Source organism: Lates calcarifer, linkage group LG18, assembly GCF_001640805.2.
Source record: "Lates calcarifer isolate ASB-BC8 linkage group LG18, TLL_Latcal_v3, whole genome shotgun sequence".
NCBI lineage: Eukaryota > Metazoa > Chordata > Actinopteri > Centropomidae > Lates > Lates calcarifer.
Window position 1 is genome coordinate 11,501,197 of NC_066850.1, and position 20,445 is coordinate 11,521,641.

Consider the following 20,445-nt stretch of genomic DNA (forward strand, 5'->3'; position numbering starts at 1 on the left):
GAAAGCATTTGTCGGTCAAAAGATGTTTGAATATCAAGCTGGAATTAGCATGAAAACTGAACTTATACTTACATGTCTAGATTACATATAATCATTGTCTCAACAGCGTTCAATTCACTGCTTCCCAACGTAATCACTTTATTTTTGTCAAATACTCAATAGTTTTACTTCCTCAGGCCTCTAAAATAATTCAGGGGAAACAGTATGAGCAAGAAAAAAATGTATGACAAGTATTCACAGGTAAACATTGCTTTGTTTTACACACCACCCAGTTTCACAGCAGATTGTGAAATTTAATCTATTGTGTCCATGTACACGGACATACATTTTCCATTTTTTAGTGATATTCAGCACAACTTTCAAACTATTTCAATTAGAAACATATTTTTGAATGAGTGAAGAGCTGCATTTATGAATGGTTCACATCAGTGTCATCTGTGATTAGGTTTAGGTAACTTTGGTGAAGGCTGGTGAAAGATTATGGTTTTGATTAAACGATTAAAGTACTTTATGCACTTTCTATATGAAGTCAGCGTGAACTTTTTCTTTAATAAACCACAACAGACCACAATCTTTCACTAAACTTAACCAAGAGCCGTGAGAGTCTAAACATAACCGTAAATAAATGTATTAGTGTCTAATAAGTGTTTTACTGTCACAAAAATAAATGAAAATTTGTGATCATGTATACAAATCAGATTAACAGATTAAATTTCATGCATGAGGCTATTGGTTGTTACTCAAGGTCAGAAGGTTGGAACCATTGTTAAAAATGATTATATTTCTACATGTAGTTAAGATGTGCTTTATATTGAAATATGGTCATGTAAATGCTATTTAAAAAGATACAGGCAACCTAAAAAGTTAATGTTTTCAACCAAATTCAGCTGAGTTTTAAGCCAGAGGTCAATACATCTTTTGACTTGCAAGTCACTAAACTGTGACTTTCTTGGTTTTATTCTGAAAGCATCACCACACACCTTTTGTCAGTCTTCAGTCTGAAAATATATGTAGTATTATCAACTCATAAAGGTCTATTAGATTTGTAGTTATCATTTTTGCTGTCCCCATCTTTTTCTGTTTCCGTGGCTGTAAACCGACAGCATGTGGTGTATCGGTAACAGAGGGATCGAGGACATAGCAGGTCGAGAAAACCTGCCTCTGAGTCACTTATCCCTCCAAGAACAAAGCCGAGGTTTGGATGCGATAGGCGGCACGCATACGTGTTCTCCCCCCTTATCTTGTTTATGTGATGGAGTTTTTCAAACGCAAACATTTTCTTTAGATGGCACAGTGGACCTCTGCTCTGAGATAAGTATCGAATGCAGACTTAATTGCCTGAGATAGAAGCTTATTATTCCCATTAAAACGGGCGTTCAGGGCCTCGCTCTCCGGGTCTCTCCACTGCCAGAGTCTCTCTCTCCCTCCAGCCCACTCTGTCTTTCATCCACCTCCCCTCCTCCGCTTTTTCTTTCTGCTTGTCTCTATTGTCCGTTTGATGTGGAGATGAAGGGGAAAAAGGGCAAACAAGAACAGTTTGGTGCTGAAAAGTTGGAAAATCTGGTAACAATTGGAATGTAATGGAAGTGTTTGGAGGTCTTGTCCCCTGATGTGCTTAGCTAATGATTTTGCCGCCCTGAGTGCACCCTGCGTTAAGTGTGTACGTGTGTGTCTACACATTGTAACATTTCCATTTCATTTCACTCATTTCTAGGTAGGGTTTTCTTTTATATCTAAATCTTTAATTTTATCCCTTTTGACGTCTTTTGTTGACTCTTAACTTTGCACAGCTTCTTTCCAACTCAACTTCTGTTTCAGTTACAAGTTGTCTTTCCTGCTCCTCCACCCTGAGTTCTATGCAGGCCGCTTCCACGGCCGTTGCCTTTCTGGGATTTGTGTGTTCTCCGGCGGCGTTTTCCCTTGCCAGTCGGCACCGAGCCGACATTCCTTCACGGGTTCACTGGCAATGCTCAAGTGGCTCCCTCTTAACAGCCCCCACCTCCCCCCTCTCTAATCACTCAGGGACATAATCACAGGCCACTTTGAAGTAATAGTCAATTTGCTACGAGTCCACCGTTTAACAGAACTGCCTCGACGCAAGCCGGGGCTGTGAGCTGGCCACGGCAGATGTAAAGATAGGGAGGCTGCGCCGATGGAAAGGCCGCTTTTTTAACACTCGATTGAACAAGGTAGCACACGTACACTAAGTGTTTTTTTGGGGGGAGCCCCAATACGAGACCTGAGGTCATGGTGACAAAAGATAGGTGAGGTCGATAAGAGAAGGAAAAGCCAAACTTTGCAGGGCCAGCTTGTGCGTGTGCATGTGTTCAGTTGATGATGAATTCGCAGGAAGGGCGCAGACTTAGACCTGTCACTCAACCTCTGCATGCTCTGCCTCTGAAAGCACCAGCGATTGCTCACAATGACACACTGTACCTGCGATGATGTGTGGACACTGCCCAGAGTGAATCAGGTATAAAAATAAAAAAACCTGCACAGGATGGCCCTGTGTTGGAACCATGTTTATTGTTTACGGTACTCCGGGTGGCGCCAGGCCCTGAAAAAACAGGAGCTGAAAACACTTTGTTTTGGTGGGGTGGCTGCTCCTGTGGTTTTGTAATCGCCATCACTATCAGGGGCCCTGATCGCTTTACAAAGAGGGAGGAGGGGAGGAGGGAATAAAAGGTATGTTATTCCACACGGTACACAAAGGGAGGGAACAGAAGGAGAGAGAGAGATGTGGGTGCTTGGCAGTGTGTCTGTCTGCCCTTTTTCCTCTTTCCTCCCTCCTTACCAACTTCATGTTCCACTCCCTCCACCCCGTTTGCCCCCCCTCGATCCAGTCTACAGCTGACTCAAGCCAGGAGTCACTGAGACTGTCTGAGTGGTCACGCAGGGTGGTCGACTTCCTGGACTGAGAGAATGTGGCCAATTCTAGTCTTTTATTATAAATAAGTTTTTGGCTCTGTCTTGTTGCCTGCCTTATATCACAGATTTAAGAGGCTATACTTTTGCCGTTTTAAACTCACTTTAGGGGCTTTTTTTGCCTCTTGAACCTCTTGTTTTTGGTCGTCTTTCACTTCCTTTCTAGACTTACAGCTTAGTCACTACATGTCTTGGCCAGTTCTACTACTTTTAGTTTATTCTGGAGAGCTTTAACTACTCAGAAATGTCATTATTTCACATCTGGAACATACATATTTCAGGATACACAATATTTTGATGTAATTTCCTTACATAGGGTTGAAGGAATCAGCTCCAGTGGCTGTTATATTGAACACTGCAGTAATGTACTGCATCGTGTATTGGCTTTTAAGTATTTCTCATGTTAATTTTTGTTTGAGACGAGAGTATCAAGAGTGTCCTCATCCAAACTGCCACTGTTAAATTTTTTGTTGACGCAGTAGTTTTGTATCGTCCTACATTTTCTCCCTCTGCTGGCTCTGTATCACCAGTAATTTTGAGCGCATAAGGCTGCATATTCAGATGTTTTTTGGATAATGTTTGTTCCATTTTCTGTACCCAGAATGACTTGGAAATAATCGCCTGGTTGGAAAAACTCACAAGATGCTGAGGAAGGAATATTTTGACATGCAGTAGAATGTAAACACAGTAGAAAAAGTAGAAAAAAGGGGTACTTCTAAATCTCAGCCTGCATCAGGAGAGGGCACAAGACGCAGTGGGCATCATGGGACATGTGTTAATCAACACAAACAGCAAAACTAACATTACCATTTTTCTGTGCAGTTTGATCAAAAAGTCTGAGATATTGTATTTAAGTGCAGTTGTATACGCTGGAAAAACAACTTTTCTAGTCCAAAATGGGAATGTGTGCTGTTCCACAGGCGACATAAACATCTGCAGAAGCAGCACAAGAAATCCCCTCCAATGAACCATCCACCACAAATAAACTCACAGTGTGGGAAACATTACTTTAATGGAGTCAAATATAAGCACAAAACACTGACTGTTAATTACTTTACATAACAAAATTTTTGGCCTTAAAAGAGCAAACTGGTCAAAGTAACCTCTCACTACACAAACCTTTAGATGGTTGATTAAAAGGTTTTGTTGCAGCTTGGGGAAAAAAGTAACTGGAGCTAAACCCTTGACCTAGAATCACCAAACAGGGCCACTTAAAGGGCGTGTTCACCCAAACCACAAAATAAAAAATACACAGTGTAATGTTAATGGCATCTAATCATGCAGATAGACTTTTTATAGATATAGATTTTCCTTCTTAAACTGCTTTCAGTTTCCCTACTGTCTAACAAATAAATAACCCAACTTAAAACCGTCCAGTGACGTCTGAGGTAGAGGGAGACATGGGAATGGATTTTCACTTGAGTCCCATCCCACTCCCACAAAAATAATCCCGTCCCAATCCTAAAAGAATGACTCCCTGTCCCATCCTGTACCCGTGTTGCGTTTGAGTCTGTCAGTTCTGTAAGGCTGTCTTCCCCGAGTCCTCTGACTCCTTTATTGTTTGCGTGTGTCTTCACCTACACAGTATAATAGTGTTTATTCAATTATTCAAAACGTAACTGTTGGGACTTTTCGGTGATAAAATCGGTATCAGTGATAACATATTGCTCAGCCCTACATCTAAGGATTGGCATATGTTAAGTCTCAAGTTTTTCAAATGTAAATACAATTTTTTTTAAATAAACAAATTCTTTGAATTTATTGTCACATATCTCAAAACCTCAGCACATACAGTAAATTCTAGTGTCTGCACAGTTAAATATCACTGGGGTGACTTAAAAAACATAGTTTGTAATTTAGGTGAACTGACCCTTTAACCAGAATTTTCATTTGAGTTCTCGTAGAAAGTTCAGTAGTCTCACTTGCAGTCAAATGGAGAAGATGATTTTCATTTACACCAACCTGCTGATACAGATGTAACGGGCCGTATTGTCGTCGGCAGCATGTCGTCGAGAAAAGCCACACACTTCATGGCTCGTCTGCTCTACCTGTCCAGGAACAAAGAGCAGCATGGGGAAGACGAGGAGGAGGAGGAGGAGGAGGAGGAGAACGGCCGCGTGCATGAAGGTTTGGCCTATTTTCAGAGCCATTAGTGTGAGGAGTGTGTAATTCAGAGGGCCCATGCCATCTTTATTCACGCAGCGACATTAGGACGTAATGAATCATGAAGAAGGCGCATTGTTCCACGCTTACTCTCCCCAACGCCAGCGCACTGAGTGCACACATAGACACACGCTCACAGGTGTAGAACATCATTATCGCCCAGTTCCAATTGATGAAGAGTATTATGCCGCCAAATTGATTTTCCTTACTCTGCGATCATGATGACACAGGAAAGGAGAAGACGAAGAAAAGACGCAATCATCAACAACTTTATATTCCAATCAGCATATCTGAGGAGGATGAATAAAAAAAGAATTGCAGAGAAAAATGGAGCCGGGGCTCAAATCATCTCAAATTGGTTTGCTTTTTTTTCTATCATGAAATGTTACCGATTATCATGAAACGCGTAAATTGAATTCTTTTTTTTCATTTAAGTAATAATTGATTTGACATTTCGGAGCACTTCAAAGGCAGTTTGGCCCGAAGGCTCTGCAGTAAATTACAGTATAAAGCTGAGGATTTACCATTAGCTGAGTGTCAAGTGTACGCTCGGCTTTTGCTTCCCCTCCCCATCTATCTTCCTTCCTCCCCCTCCCAACATCCTCTTTCTCCCCCTCTTTCTCTATCTTTTCTCCCCAAACCCTCTGAAATTCCAGTCAAACTTTATACAACTTGTCTTCACTGCCTTGTTTGTGTGTGTTTGTGCGCCTGTGTCCAGGTCTGCCATTTTATTGTAACACTATAAAGGGCCCTGTGTGTTTATCAGTAAATGGAGCTCCACACAGTTTGGCTGCCTCCATTATAACTCTTTTCACTTCCTTGTTCAGTTTTTTTTTTTTTTTTTGGAGGAAATGCCCTTCTTTTCTGTCTGTGTCTTCCAGGCAGGGCACAACAACAGGCGGGAGGCTGTTTGATATGTAAATAGTCTGTTCAACAAAGTCCAGGTGCTATCTGTGGTTACAGAGGCTGATACTTTGCGCGGCGGATGACTTCCTCGGCTTCTGAAACATGCAGGCACACAATTAAGCGCACAGACTGAGCTTAGGCCCAGCATGTCAGGGTGGTATTTTTCTCATATTAAAAAATCTGATCTGGTCTGGTTTAGTGTCATTCCCCTCTGATATGATGGATATAATGCGCTGTTTTTGATAAGCAGTGTATTATTGATTAGACCAAAGGATGAGCAGATCAGTAAGTAGCTCAGTAATCAATACTTCAATACTTATAGGCAACCCATTTAATTTCCAGGCGTAGATTTTTTTCAGATAGTGTTGCAACGGTTCAAGCACATATACTGCACAATGGAAGTAAATCTGTAAGAAGAAGGCCTAGTTTCAATCGTGTTTTTTACTGTTTAAAAGTTCTTTTACTTTGGTGGTATTTCTTTATCATTTGTTTTTAATATTGCCGAAGCAAGTGACCTTATATTATCAGTTTAAAAGAACTGTTCTCACTGGTGTATAACATACTTGCAGTACTGCACTGTAGAAATACGTTAGAAGTAAAAGTCATGCATTCAAAATTTTACCACAGTAAAAGTGCAGAAGTTTCAAAACTAAAAGTACTAATCATGCAGAATGATCCATTTCAGTATAATGTATATATTATGGTTGATAATTGTTTGTGTATATCAATATGGGGTGCTTGGAAATTATCCCTGGGGATCAATAAAGTTTTATCTTAACCTATAATCATACATGTATTTGTTGATTAGATTTTATTAATCTGAAATGGTAAAGTAACTATTGCTAAAGTTATCAGCTAATTGTAGAGGAGAAAAAAGAGCAATATTTGCTTCTGAGCTGTAGTGTAGTGTAGTATAACGTAGCAGAAAATTTAAATACTCAAGTAAAGTAAAGTACCTCAAAACTGTGCTTGAGTAAATTCTTTTACTTCTTCTTTTCTTCTTTTATTTTCCACCGCTGCTGTAAATTTTGTGGTTTTAATTCTTTTTTTTTTTGATAGAAGAGGGAATATATGTTATATAATAATATAGTGTACTATACTGTCATTAAAGGACCATTCTGCATGATGAGTACTTTTTACTGTTGATACTGAGGACCTTTCTGATGTGCTTTTGTACTTAAACATGGACTTTAAAATGCAAGACATATACTACAGTATTAACCAACTGATAGGACATTTAATTTTTATTTTTCATCTGTCTTGAGGTTTAAGCCACAATTTCATTGTGCTAAATCTGCATGAAACCTTTTGTGACATGTTTGTTATTTGTTGTGTCTTTTACTATGATTAATAATTTTGTTTATCAGGATGCAAGTGACTCATAATTGTTCAAAGAATCGTGTTCAGCTGGTAGAATATATCCATGACTGGAAAAATCTAGAAGCAGGTGATCAAAAATAAAATTAACTATTTTGCCAGTTCCAGCATGAAAATACACAGTAGATATCCGCCTTTTAATTAGTCAAACCCCAGCCCACATGCATGAGCCTACACACACACACCCACACACACACCTACTGATTGTCACCTGAATCCTGAGTTAGCTGGAGGTGACATGTATTGTCTTTTGGCCTTGAATTAATGTGCCTGTAAATACGTTTTTTCTACCTCATTCCTATTTGTTAAGTTATTCATAGAACTGCTGATTGCAGGCAGCCGTCAGAGCTAAATGAGGGCCTTTGTTATTGTTGAGTAATTAGGACAGCCATCATCGTGCTCCGAGATGACAGGGTCAGTTAAATAGTTTCTCTCTCTCAGTAGTCCGGGGCTGATTATGGGAGCTCAGGCAGGCAGGCAGGCCTGGGAGCTGGAGCTTGGGAGGGATGGCGGAAGAGGAGGAGGAGGGTGAGGGGGGGTGAGTACAGATGGGAGGAGTGGGGAGGAAAGAAGACCTTATCTCAGGCAATTAATCAGAGACACTCATATTGCGGGACAATTATTCAAAGCTCACTCCTGCATAACTCAGCCCAAGGTTCCAGTGGGCTCACTGTCTCTTTCCATCCCCCCTGGACTGGAAGGTCAGGAAAGTGAGAGGAAGGTGGAGCTGAGAGAAAGAGAGGGACGCTATTGAGTGTGTGTGTACGTGAATGTGTGCAAGCATGCATGTGTGTGTTTAAGCCAGCTAAGGCAACGCAGGGTCAAAGTCATTCAAAGTCTCATCTTCTCTGGGGGCTTTTTTTTGTTTTTCAAGGAGTTTATTCCCCGTCATGTTTACATGCATTACGTTTTTTTGCTGTTGGTGGAATAACATGGGCGTCATCTGTTAGTGTCTGTGTGTGTGTGTGTGTTGGGGCCCAGGGCCAGCATTATCAACATTCCTCGGTGGCAGCAGGGTGGCTCGCCTGGCACCACACAAACAGGAAAAGGAAATAGCTCGACTTCACTATGGTTATCTCCTGGAGAGCCCTCACAGTGTGTATCCCTGTGTGTGTGTTTGTGACAGAGCACGGTGGTTGTTTAAATATGGATCCCAGTGGCAGAGCAATGGTAAACAGCAGTAAATCTGTTTATTAAAAATTCTTCATTAGTATTGCTGATTGCTGATATCTAAAGATTTGAGGTTCAGCTGTGGTGCTGTGTTGTAGCGTGATGCCTTCAAGGGTCTCGTATTCATCATGTTCACAAGAGTGATGTGCAATTGCCACCTTTGCCAGTTGATATCTGAGAGCCCTGAGTTCACAAGTTGTGAAAAAATGCAGAAGCTTACAGACAGTGTTCATATTTTTTTCTGTTAAGGTGAGCATAATCTGAACATGATTTCTAAAATATAATCTGAGGAGTTACAGTGGCATTATTCTGATCCAGGTGCGCCTCCACTTCACCTGAAACCATTGCTTCTTCTGTTTCCTCTGCATGTCCAATCCTCTCTCGTACTCTTCCTAACGTTTCTCCCATTTGTTTTCTAATGTGGCAGCTTTTCCTTATTATATTAAAGGTCTAAGGACAGAAAGTGTTGTACAGTGGACCAGCCTGGTATGACCAAATGGAGTACGAACAACACGCCAATTTCCAAAAGTTATTTTGTTATGTTACGTGCCGTGTCATTTCTTCACTGACTAACTCTTATCCCTAACCAAAACAGTGTTAAATTGGACTTGAACTTGGAGTTATTTTGGTCATGATTCCTGTAAGATATAACAACTTGACTGCTTACGGTACAAGTATAATATCATCTATAGGACAAGAGGAACATGTTTTAAATCACTGGCCACTCTCCCTTTGATTTTGCATTCTGACTTTCTGGTATTTTTACCATAGATGCATACTAATTTTATGCACTTACCTTCTGGTTTTACCCACAAATAAGTGATGAAGATAATATGTTTAAACTCTGGATTTGTCTATAACCTTTGTGATTGTTTGACTGTTTGTGTTTTCATGCCGTGCTCTTGTAGAGGGGCCCATATCTCAGCTCTGTGAGTAAAATGTTGCTGCGTTATTAACAGTGTGCAAAGATTTCCAAACTCTTGATTCAGATGTGTGTGGCCAAGGTGAACATTACCATAATGTAGAAAAAAAACTAATAGAGCCTTCTCAGGTGCAAAAAGGATATCATTTTTTCACATATAACAAGTCAGACGTTTCAAAAGTTGAATATTTAAGTTGTATGTGTGAAATTTCACCTTTGTGTTTATGTTTATGAGGCCCTGAGTGCAGGATTTTTGTCAGTATGATAAAACGCTAGCATACCTGACAGTAAAAATTCAGAAAACTCTGAAAATAATAAATTGTTAAAAAAAAAAAAAGAAGTCATTTTCCGGTAAGACTTTTTTTTAGTAGCTTTGTGACATTCTGGAAATGTCCCAGTGTTTTTTATTTTTCCATCAGCTGCCACTTGAATTATCTGTAAAAGCTTTAGTTTGCAGTTGAACAATGACCTTCCTGTTTTGTGCTGAAGAACATTGAATTTCCCTTTAAAGGAACATAACAGTGAACTTCAACATCTAGTAAATCCCTAAAAAAGCAGTGACCTGTTATCATTAAACAGATATTCATGCTTATCATCTTGAAGAGTGTATTGATACTGTTGAGATAAGAGGATCCTTTTCCATCACAGTGTTATGTAAATCAACAACACTGATCTGCCAACTAAACTATTTTTAGTTCATTTTGTTGGCTAGGCAACGTGCTATAGAGCAAAATAACAGCATGCAAATAAAACACGTAAACTCTGGCCGACATTCAAAAGCATTCATCGCCTCGCCTTTTTCCCTTTCCTCTGCTCTCGTTCCAGCCCCAACCTGATCCACAAATGTCACCTCCACTCTATGTATAAAAGGAGAGGAAGACATCGAGGAGGAGGGAAGAGAGATAGATCAGTGAGAGAGAGAGAGGAAGAAAGAGGGAGAGAGTGTCATAAAATGCAAATGCAGCCTGCGTCCGCTTTTACAAATTAAATGTCAGGACATAAAATATTGTCAGTTTCATTTTGCCGCCAGAAGGATGACAAATCCATATTCTCCCTTAAATAAAACTCTTATTGCGGTGGAGGGGTAATCATGGCAGAACAAAGCGCCATGATTAACGATAGCAATTTATTGTATCTGGCGGCCGGCGAGGCAGCGGTGAGGGAGAGGAGCAGAGAGACATCATGGTTATCATAATTCATATCGTAAATAACAGGGCCCAGCCAATCACAAGGAGCCGCCGATGTCATCCCAAATAACCTTTGATAACAATTACCATAGAAGGCAGTACAAACCCCGAAGTCACAATGTTATCTTATCCCTATTCTCTGCTTGTAGAATACAACACTATTACCATATAGATTAGACTATTTATAATGGTGCGTGTCATTCCGGGTGCAGCTTTAAGTCGTCACCATGTATGTGTGTAGGCGTAGCAATGGCGAGGACGTGGTGTGGAGGTGTGTGTGTGTGTGTATGTGTATGTGTGTGAGTGTGCGTGGGTGGGGTAGGTGGACCTGTCGTTGGGGAGGAGATTATAGCCTGGTCTTTATGAGGAGCTGAATTGCCCTCTCTCAGTATCACACAGCAGCACATTGCAAGGTGGCCGGTGTTCACAATGGCGTGGTGGGAGAGGAGTCAGGCGGCGACCTGTGTGTGTGTGTGGTCAGGGAGGGGTCGGGTGTGGGTGGGGACTCAGTGGTGGAGGTGGTGGTGGGTAAGGAAGGGAAAACTACAGGAGGAGATATTAGCAGAGAATCGTTGATAAGTGTTGGAGATTAGAGTAGGCGTATCTTGTCCGAGATGTTGTTCCTCCTTGTTTTATCTGCTGATAGAAATTTTCTGATGGAGAGCAGTGATATGCACGGTTTCCCACCTATACACACACACACACACCTCCCACCCACAGGCATAACTTCCCACCCACTACAAACAGTGACTTCATTCACCTGTTTTAACATCAGTGCTGAGACATTAGTGTAATTATCAAAAAGGAATCTGCTATCTCTACACTTGTCTACTCTACATTTAACAAGCTCAGATATGGATTTAGGTCCATAAATCTGCTAAATTAAAGGCACCTTGTGGAAGTTTTGACCACTAGTGGTGCGATAAAACAACATTTTCATGAGTTGGTCCCTGTTTCGTTTGTATCTCATGCTCAGTGTTGGACACATTCTCACACAAGCACGTGTAGTAGTTGAGTTGTGGCGGTAATGTGCCAAGGAATGTATTAAAGTACAAGCTCAAGATGGAGACAGCCTTGGTTGAAAATGTTCACTTGCATTCAACATGTTTGTGAGGCCGTCAAGGATACACACAGTGTGTGTTGGTGAAAAATAACATTTTGCTGACATGAAAACTTCACTAGGAAACTGTCTAAGACGTGAAATGGGAGAAGGCTGCTTTTCTTCAAGTGCAATGATAAGCTTTCAGTGCTTCTGGCTGTTGATGAAAAAATCATTTTCAACAGGTTTATCATCTTCAGTGGTGAAATGATTAGTCATTAAATTGATTGACACAAAATCAGTTAATTTATTAAGTAAAAATGCCAAAAATGTACTGCTTTGAACATCGCAAATGTTAAAATCTGCTGCTTTTTCATATTTTATACCACACTAAATTGAATATTGTGGGACTTATGATTGCTGCTTGTTGCACAAAAAAGACACATTTTCACTGCTTTCTGATATTTAATGGCCTTAACAATTAATCAATTACTCAAACAGGAAATAAAGAGGTTAGCTGAAGATTAAAATAATCCTTCATTGGAGCCTGACTCATCTTCATTTAGAGGCAAGGAAAGAAGCGACCAGGTGTATGGAAAATTGTCAAATGTTTGAGGAATACCAGCACTAAAAAGAACCATAGATGCTATACTGTATAAAACAGAGGTTATCAGTTTTTGTGATAATGACTCTGGGACATCACACCTTATGTGGCGTTGCTTACATCTTTAACATGGGAAGCACCTGTCCAATATTTAGTGTAAGTTACAGTCCAGTACTAACCAGAAACATCACAATAATATAAATACAACAAAATCTGAGGCCTAGTCCACACGTACCCAGGTATACATTTTGTTTATCTTTACGGTTTGGCCTTTCATCCACATGCACACTGTGTTTTGGATCACTCAGGACTTTTTGTTGTTATTATATCGCTGCCTTTAAAGAACAAAAGAGGTAATAATACCCTTTTACATGTGCACTTGGCCTTACATTACCTATTGAAATATTTTACTTAATAATAACACTTAATTTCAACCCAGCAGACTGTGACGTATCTGATGTAATCCCCTTCAAGCTTCAAGTCAAAAGTGTAGGGGGGATAAAAGGACATGAGAGGATGTTTATCATATCTGTAGCATTACAAAAAAGAACATTATAATTGCAAAAGTCATGGAGTGTTGGATTTGTATTGATTAAGCAGTTGCACAATATTGTTGCAAGTGTCATCAGGCTGTCACTAGATTTAACTATATACAGGTACTCTACATATACTCAGATTATTTCTGCCTGGCTTTGGTGTGTCTGGTGCATACACCACCAATTCAACCTGAAACAGTAAAGACCGAAACAGGGAACAAAAATAGCTTCAAAGGACACTTGAGTCTTTACTGGAAGAAGGAGGATGAGGGGAGAGGACGTGGTACAAGGACAAGATAAAACACGAGTAGAAGCAAGGAGGAAGAGAAGGGACCAAAGCAAGGACAAGGTGAAGGAGAAGGAAGATATTGAATTCTTATGCTTAACTTCAGAGAGGAGAAATTCACAGCTGCGTGTCCCTTCAGCAGTAAACTGTCCAATCCCAGCCTCTTTCCCCCTGACGAGACAGCTTCAGATCAAGACACATGCAATGGCAAGACAGCAAGCCTGAGGTAGATTAGGAGGAGATAGAAAAAAAGTAACATTTTTAAAAGTCATGCTCAAGAGCAGGAAATAGAGGAAGACCTCTGAGGACGTAAAGTGATGTTAAAGCACTAGTCAGTGGTATAATATTTGTAGTTTTTGGCATGGATGTCCCTGTGTGGGCTCGTGAACAGTTAATCTCTCTTGACAGGATCTTCATTTGAATAAAGATTCTGTCAGCGCTATGTGCTTTTTGCTTGCTTAAGAGGAGGACCTACAGTAGCTCCTGCGAGAGCTCAAATTGCTTTGACAAATCATGGCTGAAGGAGAAAGGCTCCTTCCTACCTGTGCATAGCTAAACATGTGTGATGGCAACACCTCAGCAGAACTTCAAAATCTGAGGGAATCTAGTGAGAAAATGTTGAAAAAAAAAAACCCTTCAGAGATATTAGAGGAGCTTAAATGCAAGATTACGCTTGTAATGAAAATGCTGTCTTCTTTATTTTCCCATCTTGAGCTTTTCCTCAGTCGGCTGATGTTGGTCAGATGTAGACAGCAACTGTGACACAAAACCTATTGGCAAAGAGATGGTGAGAATAAAGATTTGCATAAGAATATTTAAAAACCAGAATGTGCCATAGGTAATGGACGTTTTAGGTATGTGTTGTGTCTTGTTTTCTCGTGGTTATTGGGGGTTAGTTATGTTACTGTTGTCATAACAGTGTTGTTGTGCTGGTTCTCCATGAGGAGACAGTCAGGTTTGCTGCTATATTCTTGTACAAATTCTATACAATGCCTTACATTTGCAAGCTATTTATAGAAAGGATGGGGAAGGAGCAGATGATATATTGTACCAAAATCAACAGATCTAGTCATGAAGTGATGGTTTTTTAAAAATTGTCTCCTGGCTTCTTTTCTTTAATCCAGTACCAAACGCCACGACAAGCTCCAATCCTCATTTTTATCCCATAACTTTAAAGCCAGCTTCATAATTGTAGCATGGAGAAAAAACTTACTGTACATCATAAGTCATTTCTGCAAATGCTTAAAATGACCTAGTTGTGTGAGTTATGACTGTGTGCGCTCAGAAAGTAAAGGTGGGAGGAGGTCAGGGTGGATGTACAAACTGTGACCATGGTCTTTCCCTAATGTGGTCTCACTGTCAGCATCCTACTTTGATACTGGAGAACCACAGTTTGCATTTGGTTTTCTATTAACAGCAAGCATTGTTTTCTTTTTACCACAGTCCTCTCCTAACCAACAACAGTAGTTTTAGTTTCGTAATCTTAACCAAAGAGGATGCAGATCAGTCTGTTCTGTTATTTGATGATGTGTTACATTACATTACATGTAATCACAGATCTGGTGCCTTGAATTAGGGATGGGTGATATTGTATTGTTTGTGATATACCAAAAAAAATTCACATTCCACAATAAGAATTAGTCATTGTGCTATAATAATGATAAACTCTACTTGATGACATGTGTGTTTAACACAGCTCACATGCAGAACAAGAGTAAGCACAGTGGGAAGGCGGAGCTGAAGCTGAGGAGGAGTTCATCACTAAACAAGGAATTAGTTTAGTTACAGTCCTTATGATAAGCAAAGTGAATGATGGAAGGAACTGACAGAGGCAGTGGCATTCTGATTGGCGAAAGACACTCCAGACTGTCAAGAAGGGAGGATTGTGCTTTTTAAATATTATTGGTGTAGTTTAGTAGCCTATTTGATGATGGGTACGTTTTATTTTTAGAGCAATGTTTGTGTTTGTGAGGCTCTCAAGACTGTATGCAGCCATCATTTATAGCCAAAAAGATGCTGTTGAATGGGACTATTTTTATCGTCATTTATATCGTCGTTGAAATAAATACGAGAAAATCCTAAACCATCCCTACCTTGAATTAACTTTTTTATTAAAGGTGTACAATACAGAGTAGAGCAGAGAAGAGACTTGGTAATTATTGGAATCAGATTTGGGACGTTTATGTGTCTGTTTGACCTGGAAATCAATCAGTTGCTTATAGCTGAACATGGTCTGTGTTACTCCACAATAGTGGATGATGCTGAAGTTGATTTGCTCAAAGTTCAGAAATCCCACTGCCGCTCTTTTCTCCCTCTCTCTCTCTTTCTCACTCTACTCATTTTTCTTCTTTTCCCTCAACATTTCTCATCTCCTCTCTGAGATGGAATTCACAAAGTGATTTTCTCCTCGTTCCTCTAAATCTCTTGATCACTTTAATTTTTTGCTAGGCTGCTTCATCGGTGTCCTGGGAAAGAGGGGGAAAAAAAAGAAAAGAGGAACGAAGAAGGGAGCAGGAGGAAGGGAAAAAGCCGACGGGCAAGAGACTGCAAACGAAGCTGGGTGAGAAGAGAGAGAGAGAGAGAAAGAGGGAGAGTAGTATAGAGTTAAGGCTTTATCAGTGAGTGCCCTGAGGTATGTGGGGACGCTGCTGAATCCAGAGAGATTAGGGGAAAAATGCAGCACATGGCAGTAAGGGGCTTACGCCACAGCTTGTATTAGTTCAGGTGAAAAGAGTATTGCTTTTACATAAAACTGGACAAATCCAGCCACAATGCATTTCCCGTTGGACCACAATGGGGTCCTCTATCTGTGGACCTCACCTCCTGTCCCCCGGGTTCCCCAAAGCTCCTCTATCTAAACAGGAGTAGAGACTGAGGGAGAGGAGGAGAAAACACAGATGGACAGGGGGAGGGAGGAGAAGATATGGCGCCACACCAAACTTCATTTTCAGAGTTTACCCGGGAAGCTGGTTGTCAGGAGATGGCAAGGGCGTAATTTCCACCAGAGGATAGGACAGTGGAGGGTGAGAAGGGGAGGGGAGAGGGGGACATGTCCACCTCACTTTTCAAAATCCTATTTTTGTCACCTCAACTTTTTGAAAAAGCACAACGAGGACAACAGTAAATGATAAATTGAAATGAGAAATTACAACTGAGGCAGATCAAAAAATATGTAGGTTTCTCTCTGTAATGTGATAAAATTACAGAGAGAAGGCCTGTCTTTAATAATCAATACAGTTGAAGTAAATAAAATTAATTTATGTAGGTCACGTTACCATGTTTCAACTTTCAACTTCAACTTCCGCTGCATGTTTTATGGAAAAGAAAGAAATTGATTTAATTTTATATTGTAAAATAACATGATGATAATATAAATCAAGGTCCACTTCTTGTCTTTTTTCCCCCGAGCTTTCAATCACATCACCACCTGTTATCTAGTGACCAAATGTTCACAATTTGAAGTGACCTCAGTGACAAATGAGTGAACTTCATCAGCAGAGGAAGACCTGTGATTCAGGTAGACACTACAGGGAGAGCTAGTAAGTGGACCTTGAGCTGTGATTTCTTTTTGTCAGATATTATCTATTGTTAAGCATCAGGTCTCCATCAATGGAAATATGATTTTAAATAGGAGTGGTGCATTAATTCCAGCAATCTACAGAGCATTTCTGAGCCTTTTGTTAAACTATTTCTGTTCAGGAAAGGACAATATATTCTAAACTCTTGGTAGATAGAGTTATGAAGTTAGAGAGGAATGAAGTTTTACTAAAAGCTGGGAGTGGGAGGTTGAGATGAACATAAATCAGAGTTAGAAAAAGACACAAAGGCTGTGGAGAGCTATAGGAGGTTTGACAGAAAGATTCAAGATGAATGCACTAAGTGATTGAGCAAAAGGTCTCATCCTTCTCCTTGGGCGACAGGTAAATGCTTCACTTAGACGCTGAAGTCTCCCATTCTACTCTCAGTGGGACTTTTATCTAAATCTTCTGTTCATGCGGTGCATTTATCAGCCAAGTTTTTCATCTTGAAATATAGGTTGAGGGGAGCTTGGCCTGCACACTTCTTTATCTTTCACCTGTCATGTACAGTAAGCCCAGGTAACAATGGCGCCTTACATTACATTACACGCCTGCTCTGTATTCACGCCATCCAGTCAGACATCCAAAGCGGCTCCGACACCCCTCCCATCCTCACCATTATTGGCAGAACAATACCCTCAAAAAGCCAAGTTGGTCAAATAAAAAGAGAGAGGAGCCGTATCTGTGATGGCGCTTAACATCAATTTGTGACACGATTAATCAATTTGGACCCCCCCTCTTTTTCTCTCACTGTCTCATCACTGTCGTCACTTTTTAAATAAAGAGCGGTGGCTGTTTGAATGGGCTCATCGCGATATGGCGCAGGTTAAGTAGGAGGCGCATGTTTTAGGATAGCGCCCTGGTCGCTCCCTCTTGCCCTGAAACACTTAGCTGGTGATTAGCATAAGCTGATAGCACTATCAGGAGCGTGCCATTGTGGTGACCCTGAAGCCCCCACCACCACCACCACCCCACCCATCCTACCCCACTCCCCCCACCCCCATCCACCACCTCCTCCTTTTTCCCCGTGAGAAGGTCTTATCGGGGATATACAGGGCCTCTGTAGCCTCCTGGGGAGATGATGGAGGGAGGAGGCAGAGGTGGGTACTGCAGAGAAGAAAAATGGGGGTGTTGGATGGGAAAAGAGGGAGGGTGTGATCCCGTTGTTGAGCACTCTGTGTCTTTGGATGTGTCCTCTAATATTTTAATGCCTTTTGCATGATAATATTAGATAATAAACTTCAAATCTGTACCACTTTCCAAGGCACAGTTACTAAATCCTTTACGAATCGCCCTTCTACCAAACACTTTTATTTCAACTTCCATCTCATTTTTGATGTTTTGGCAAACATTTCTGTCAGTTATGATCATGGCTGGATTAAGCGGCTTTGGAGTCCCAGGGACAAATCACCTCCAGGGGCCCTATAACTCCTGTTCCTCCCACTTTTGTTGCAATATGTACAGCTAGTCTATAGCCATCATCGGGTCAAATCCTTTGGTTTACGACCATAGACCTACAAAACTAACATTCCCATCAGCTTCACTTGTTCACTCTGTTGTTTAACAGCTAAAATGGTGACCATGGTAAACAATGTACCTGCTAAACATTGGCACATTAGCATCGTCACTATGAGCATGTTAATATGCTGACATTAGCAATTAGCTTGAAGCACTGCTAATGTGGCAGCAAAGAGTACGTTTTATATGTGTAGTTTTGTGGCCTATGAATCAGGTGATGACACAGTAGGTTTTGTGGTGTTGCATGATTTGCATAGCCACCTGAGGTTCACCTTTGCTTCCTCTTACAAATAAGTTTGATGAACCTCGGTTTGTTTACAACCTGTCTACCTTTCTGACTGTTCATGATGGACGGGATTTATCCTGTGAGGAAGAGTTGTCTGTATCAAGGCGTCTCTGTTTCTGTGCGTCTGTCTTTGCACAGCTGAAAGTTTGACAGTTTTTTCAAACTTGGAAGTAACAAACAAGCCCAGAGTGAAAAGTCGATTCATCCAAATTGCTGGCTCTTTACATTCATGTTACCTATTTCAGGAGGCGGCCGCATCTTCACCAGCGGTCTCTAAATCACTCCTACAATACCTCGGCGAGACTTTTTTTTGTCTGTTGTGAGAAAAAGTATGATGAAACCACGAAACAATATATGCACATAAACACGAACGCAGCGACACATTTCTTGAAGGTAAGCAATTTCCATGCACGTTAAGAGCTTAGCATCGACAGAGCACTATTCATATCAGTTTACCATTATGATGCAAATGATAACAGTGGTGCCTGGCTCCCTCTTTCTCTCTTTCTTCTGCACTTTTACTATGAACAACACAGCACATTATAGTACAGATGCACACCTACATTACCGTGCGCACACACACTTGATAAAATTCACACAGCTCCATTGCTTATCCCCTTTGTTTGAGCTGATTGGATCTGTGGCGATCACATGTTTACCCAGAGCGCTATCTCTTTGAGAAACCTCCGTCACGGGTAGCGGAGAGTAACGTTTGCCTCTTTTTGTGTTTTCCTTTTATTTTGGAGACGGGCACGCACACATGGTCTTTATGTATATATGCTAATAGGCTGGCTAACACGGTTTCACACTGTTTGTTTCTGAAAATGATGCAACTTGCCAGACATCCATTTTTCTGCTGATGTTCACATTTTCTTTTTTTTCCCTCTCTTTCTCAGGGCGGGCATTTTAGAGAAAGAGAGAGGGAGAGAGAGAGAGCACAGGGAGGAAGATGAAAAGAGAGAATGGGGGGAAGGAGGGAGGAGAGGAGGGCGAGGGAGGCGTGTGTTCAAAATCCACAAAGGTTTTGTAATAAATGCATCGACGACAATAAAAACAAAACATTAAAGGGAGAAAAGATGTGTTTCTGTGTTAAACAATTAGTGCTGCAGCATTAGAGCCGATCAGGAAGAGACAAAAGCTCGGCAGCAGCAGGGGTTTACCCCAGACACAAAGACACAAAGACAGATGCTCTGCAGCCCAGCCAAGCTACAGTACCACACTTGCTTCCAGTGGAGCTGTATGGAACCACATCCACAATCCCACTGTCTATAAGTCTGTGATAGTATAGCATCAAAACTGTAACAAGTTCATACATCTGTCTACATATTCTGCTCTCAAGAACTAAGTGGTGAATAGTTTCTATGTGTTGTGTCCATCCATCTTAATGTTAAAGTCTCATCCATTACTGAGTCTCTGAAAACATGCTGAGTTACGGGGGAATGTGTGAGCGTTACTTGTGACCTTCCAAATTTTTCTAGATGCCGCAGTGATACAAAAAAAATGTGTTTTGCTTTAATACAATGTAATCATGATGGGCCTTCAGTAAATTGTTGGAACAATTTATGGAGGTTGAATTCCAATTATGACAATATTTGGACAGCATTTTGGAATCTGAAGTTATCGATTGATGTTAGTTTAATTGTCCAGTATTCCAAGGTAACAGTTCTGCGATTAACTCATAATATTCTTCACTGTGTCCAACACTATTTCACACAGAAATGGACCCACTGCAGTGAGATCATGAGAAGGCTGAAGAATGAGGAGAATGGTGGAGCACACAATTAAACCCCAGGTAGGCAAATATACAGAGATTGGATTTATTCAGTTCAGTTATTTTTATATTGTAATAGCACCATGTCATATAAGAGCACTTTACATAAAAACTAAATAAAACAGAAACATCCATGCATTCACTCCAAACACAGAAATGTACTGGTACCTCAAACAC

At 40.7% G+C, this 20,445-nt stretch overlaps 1 long non-coding RNA gene across 3 annotated transcripts in view; it reads left to right on the forward strand.

Moving 5' to 3' along the window:
- LOC127143522 (uncharacterized) overlaps positions 1 to 20,445 on the forward strand; it is a 56,000-nt gene that overhangs the window by 30,008 nt on the left and 5,547 nt on the right. For all 3 annotated transcript variants that reach the window (XR_007815008.1, XR_007815006.1, XR_007815007.1), the window contains exon 3: positions 20,214 to 20,289. This is a non-coding gene — a long non-coding RNA (uncharacterized LOC127143522). The remainder of the gene's footprint in view (positions 1 to 20,213; positions 20,290 to 20,445) is intronic.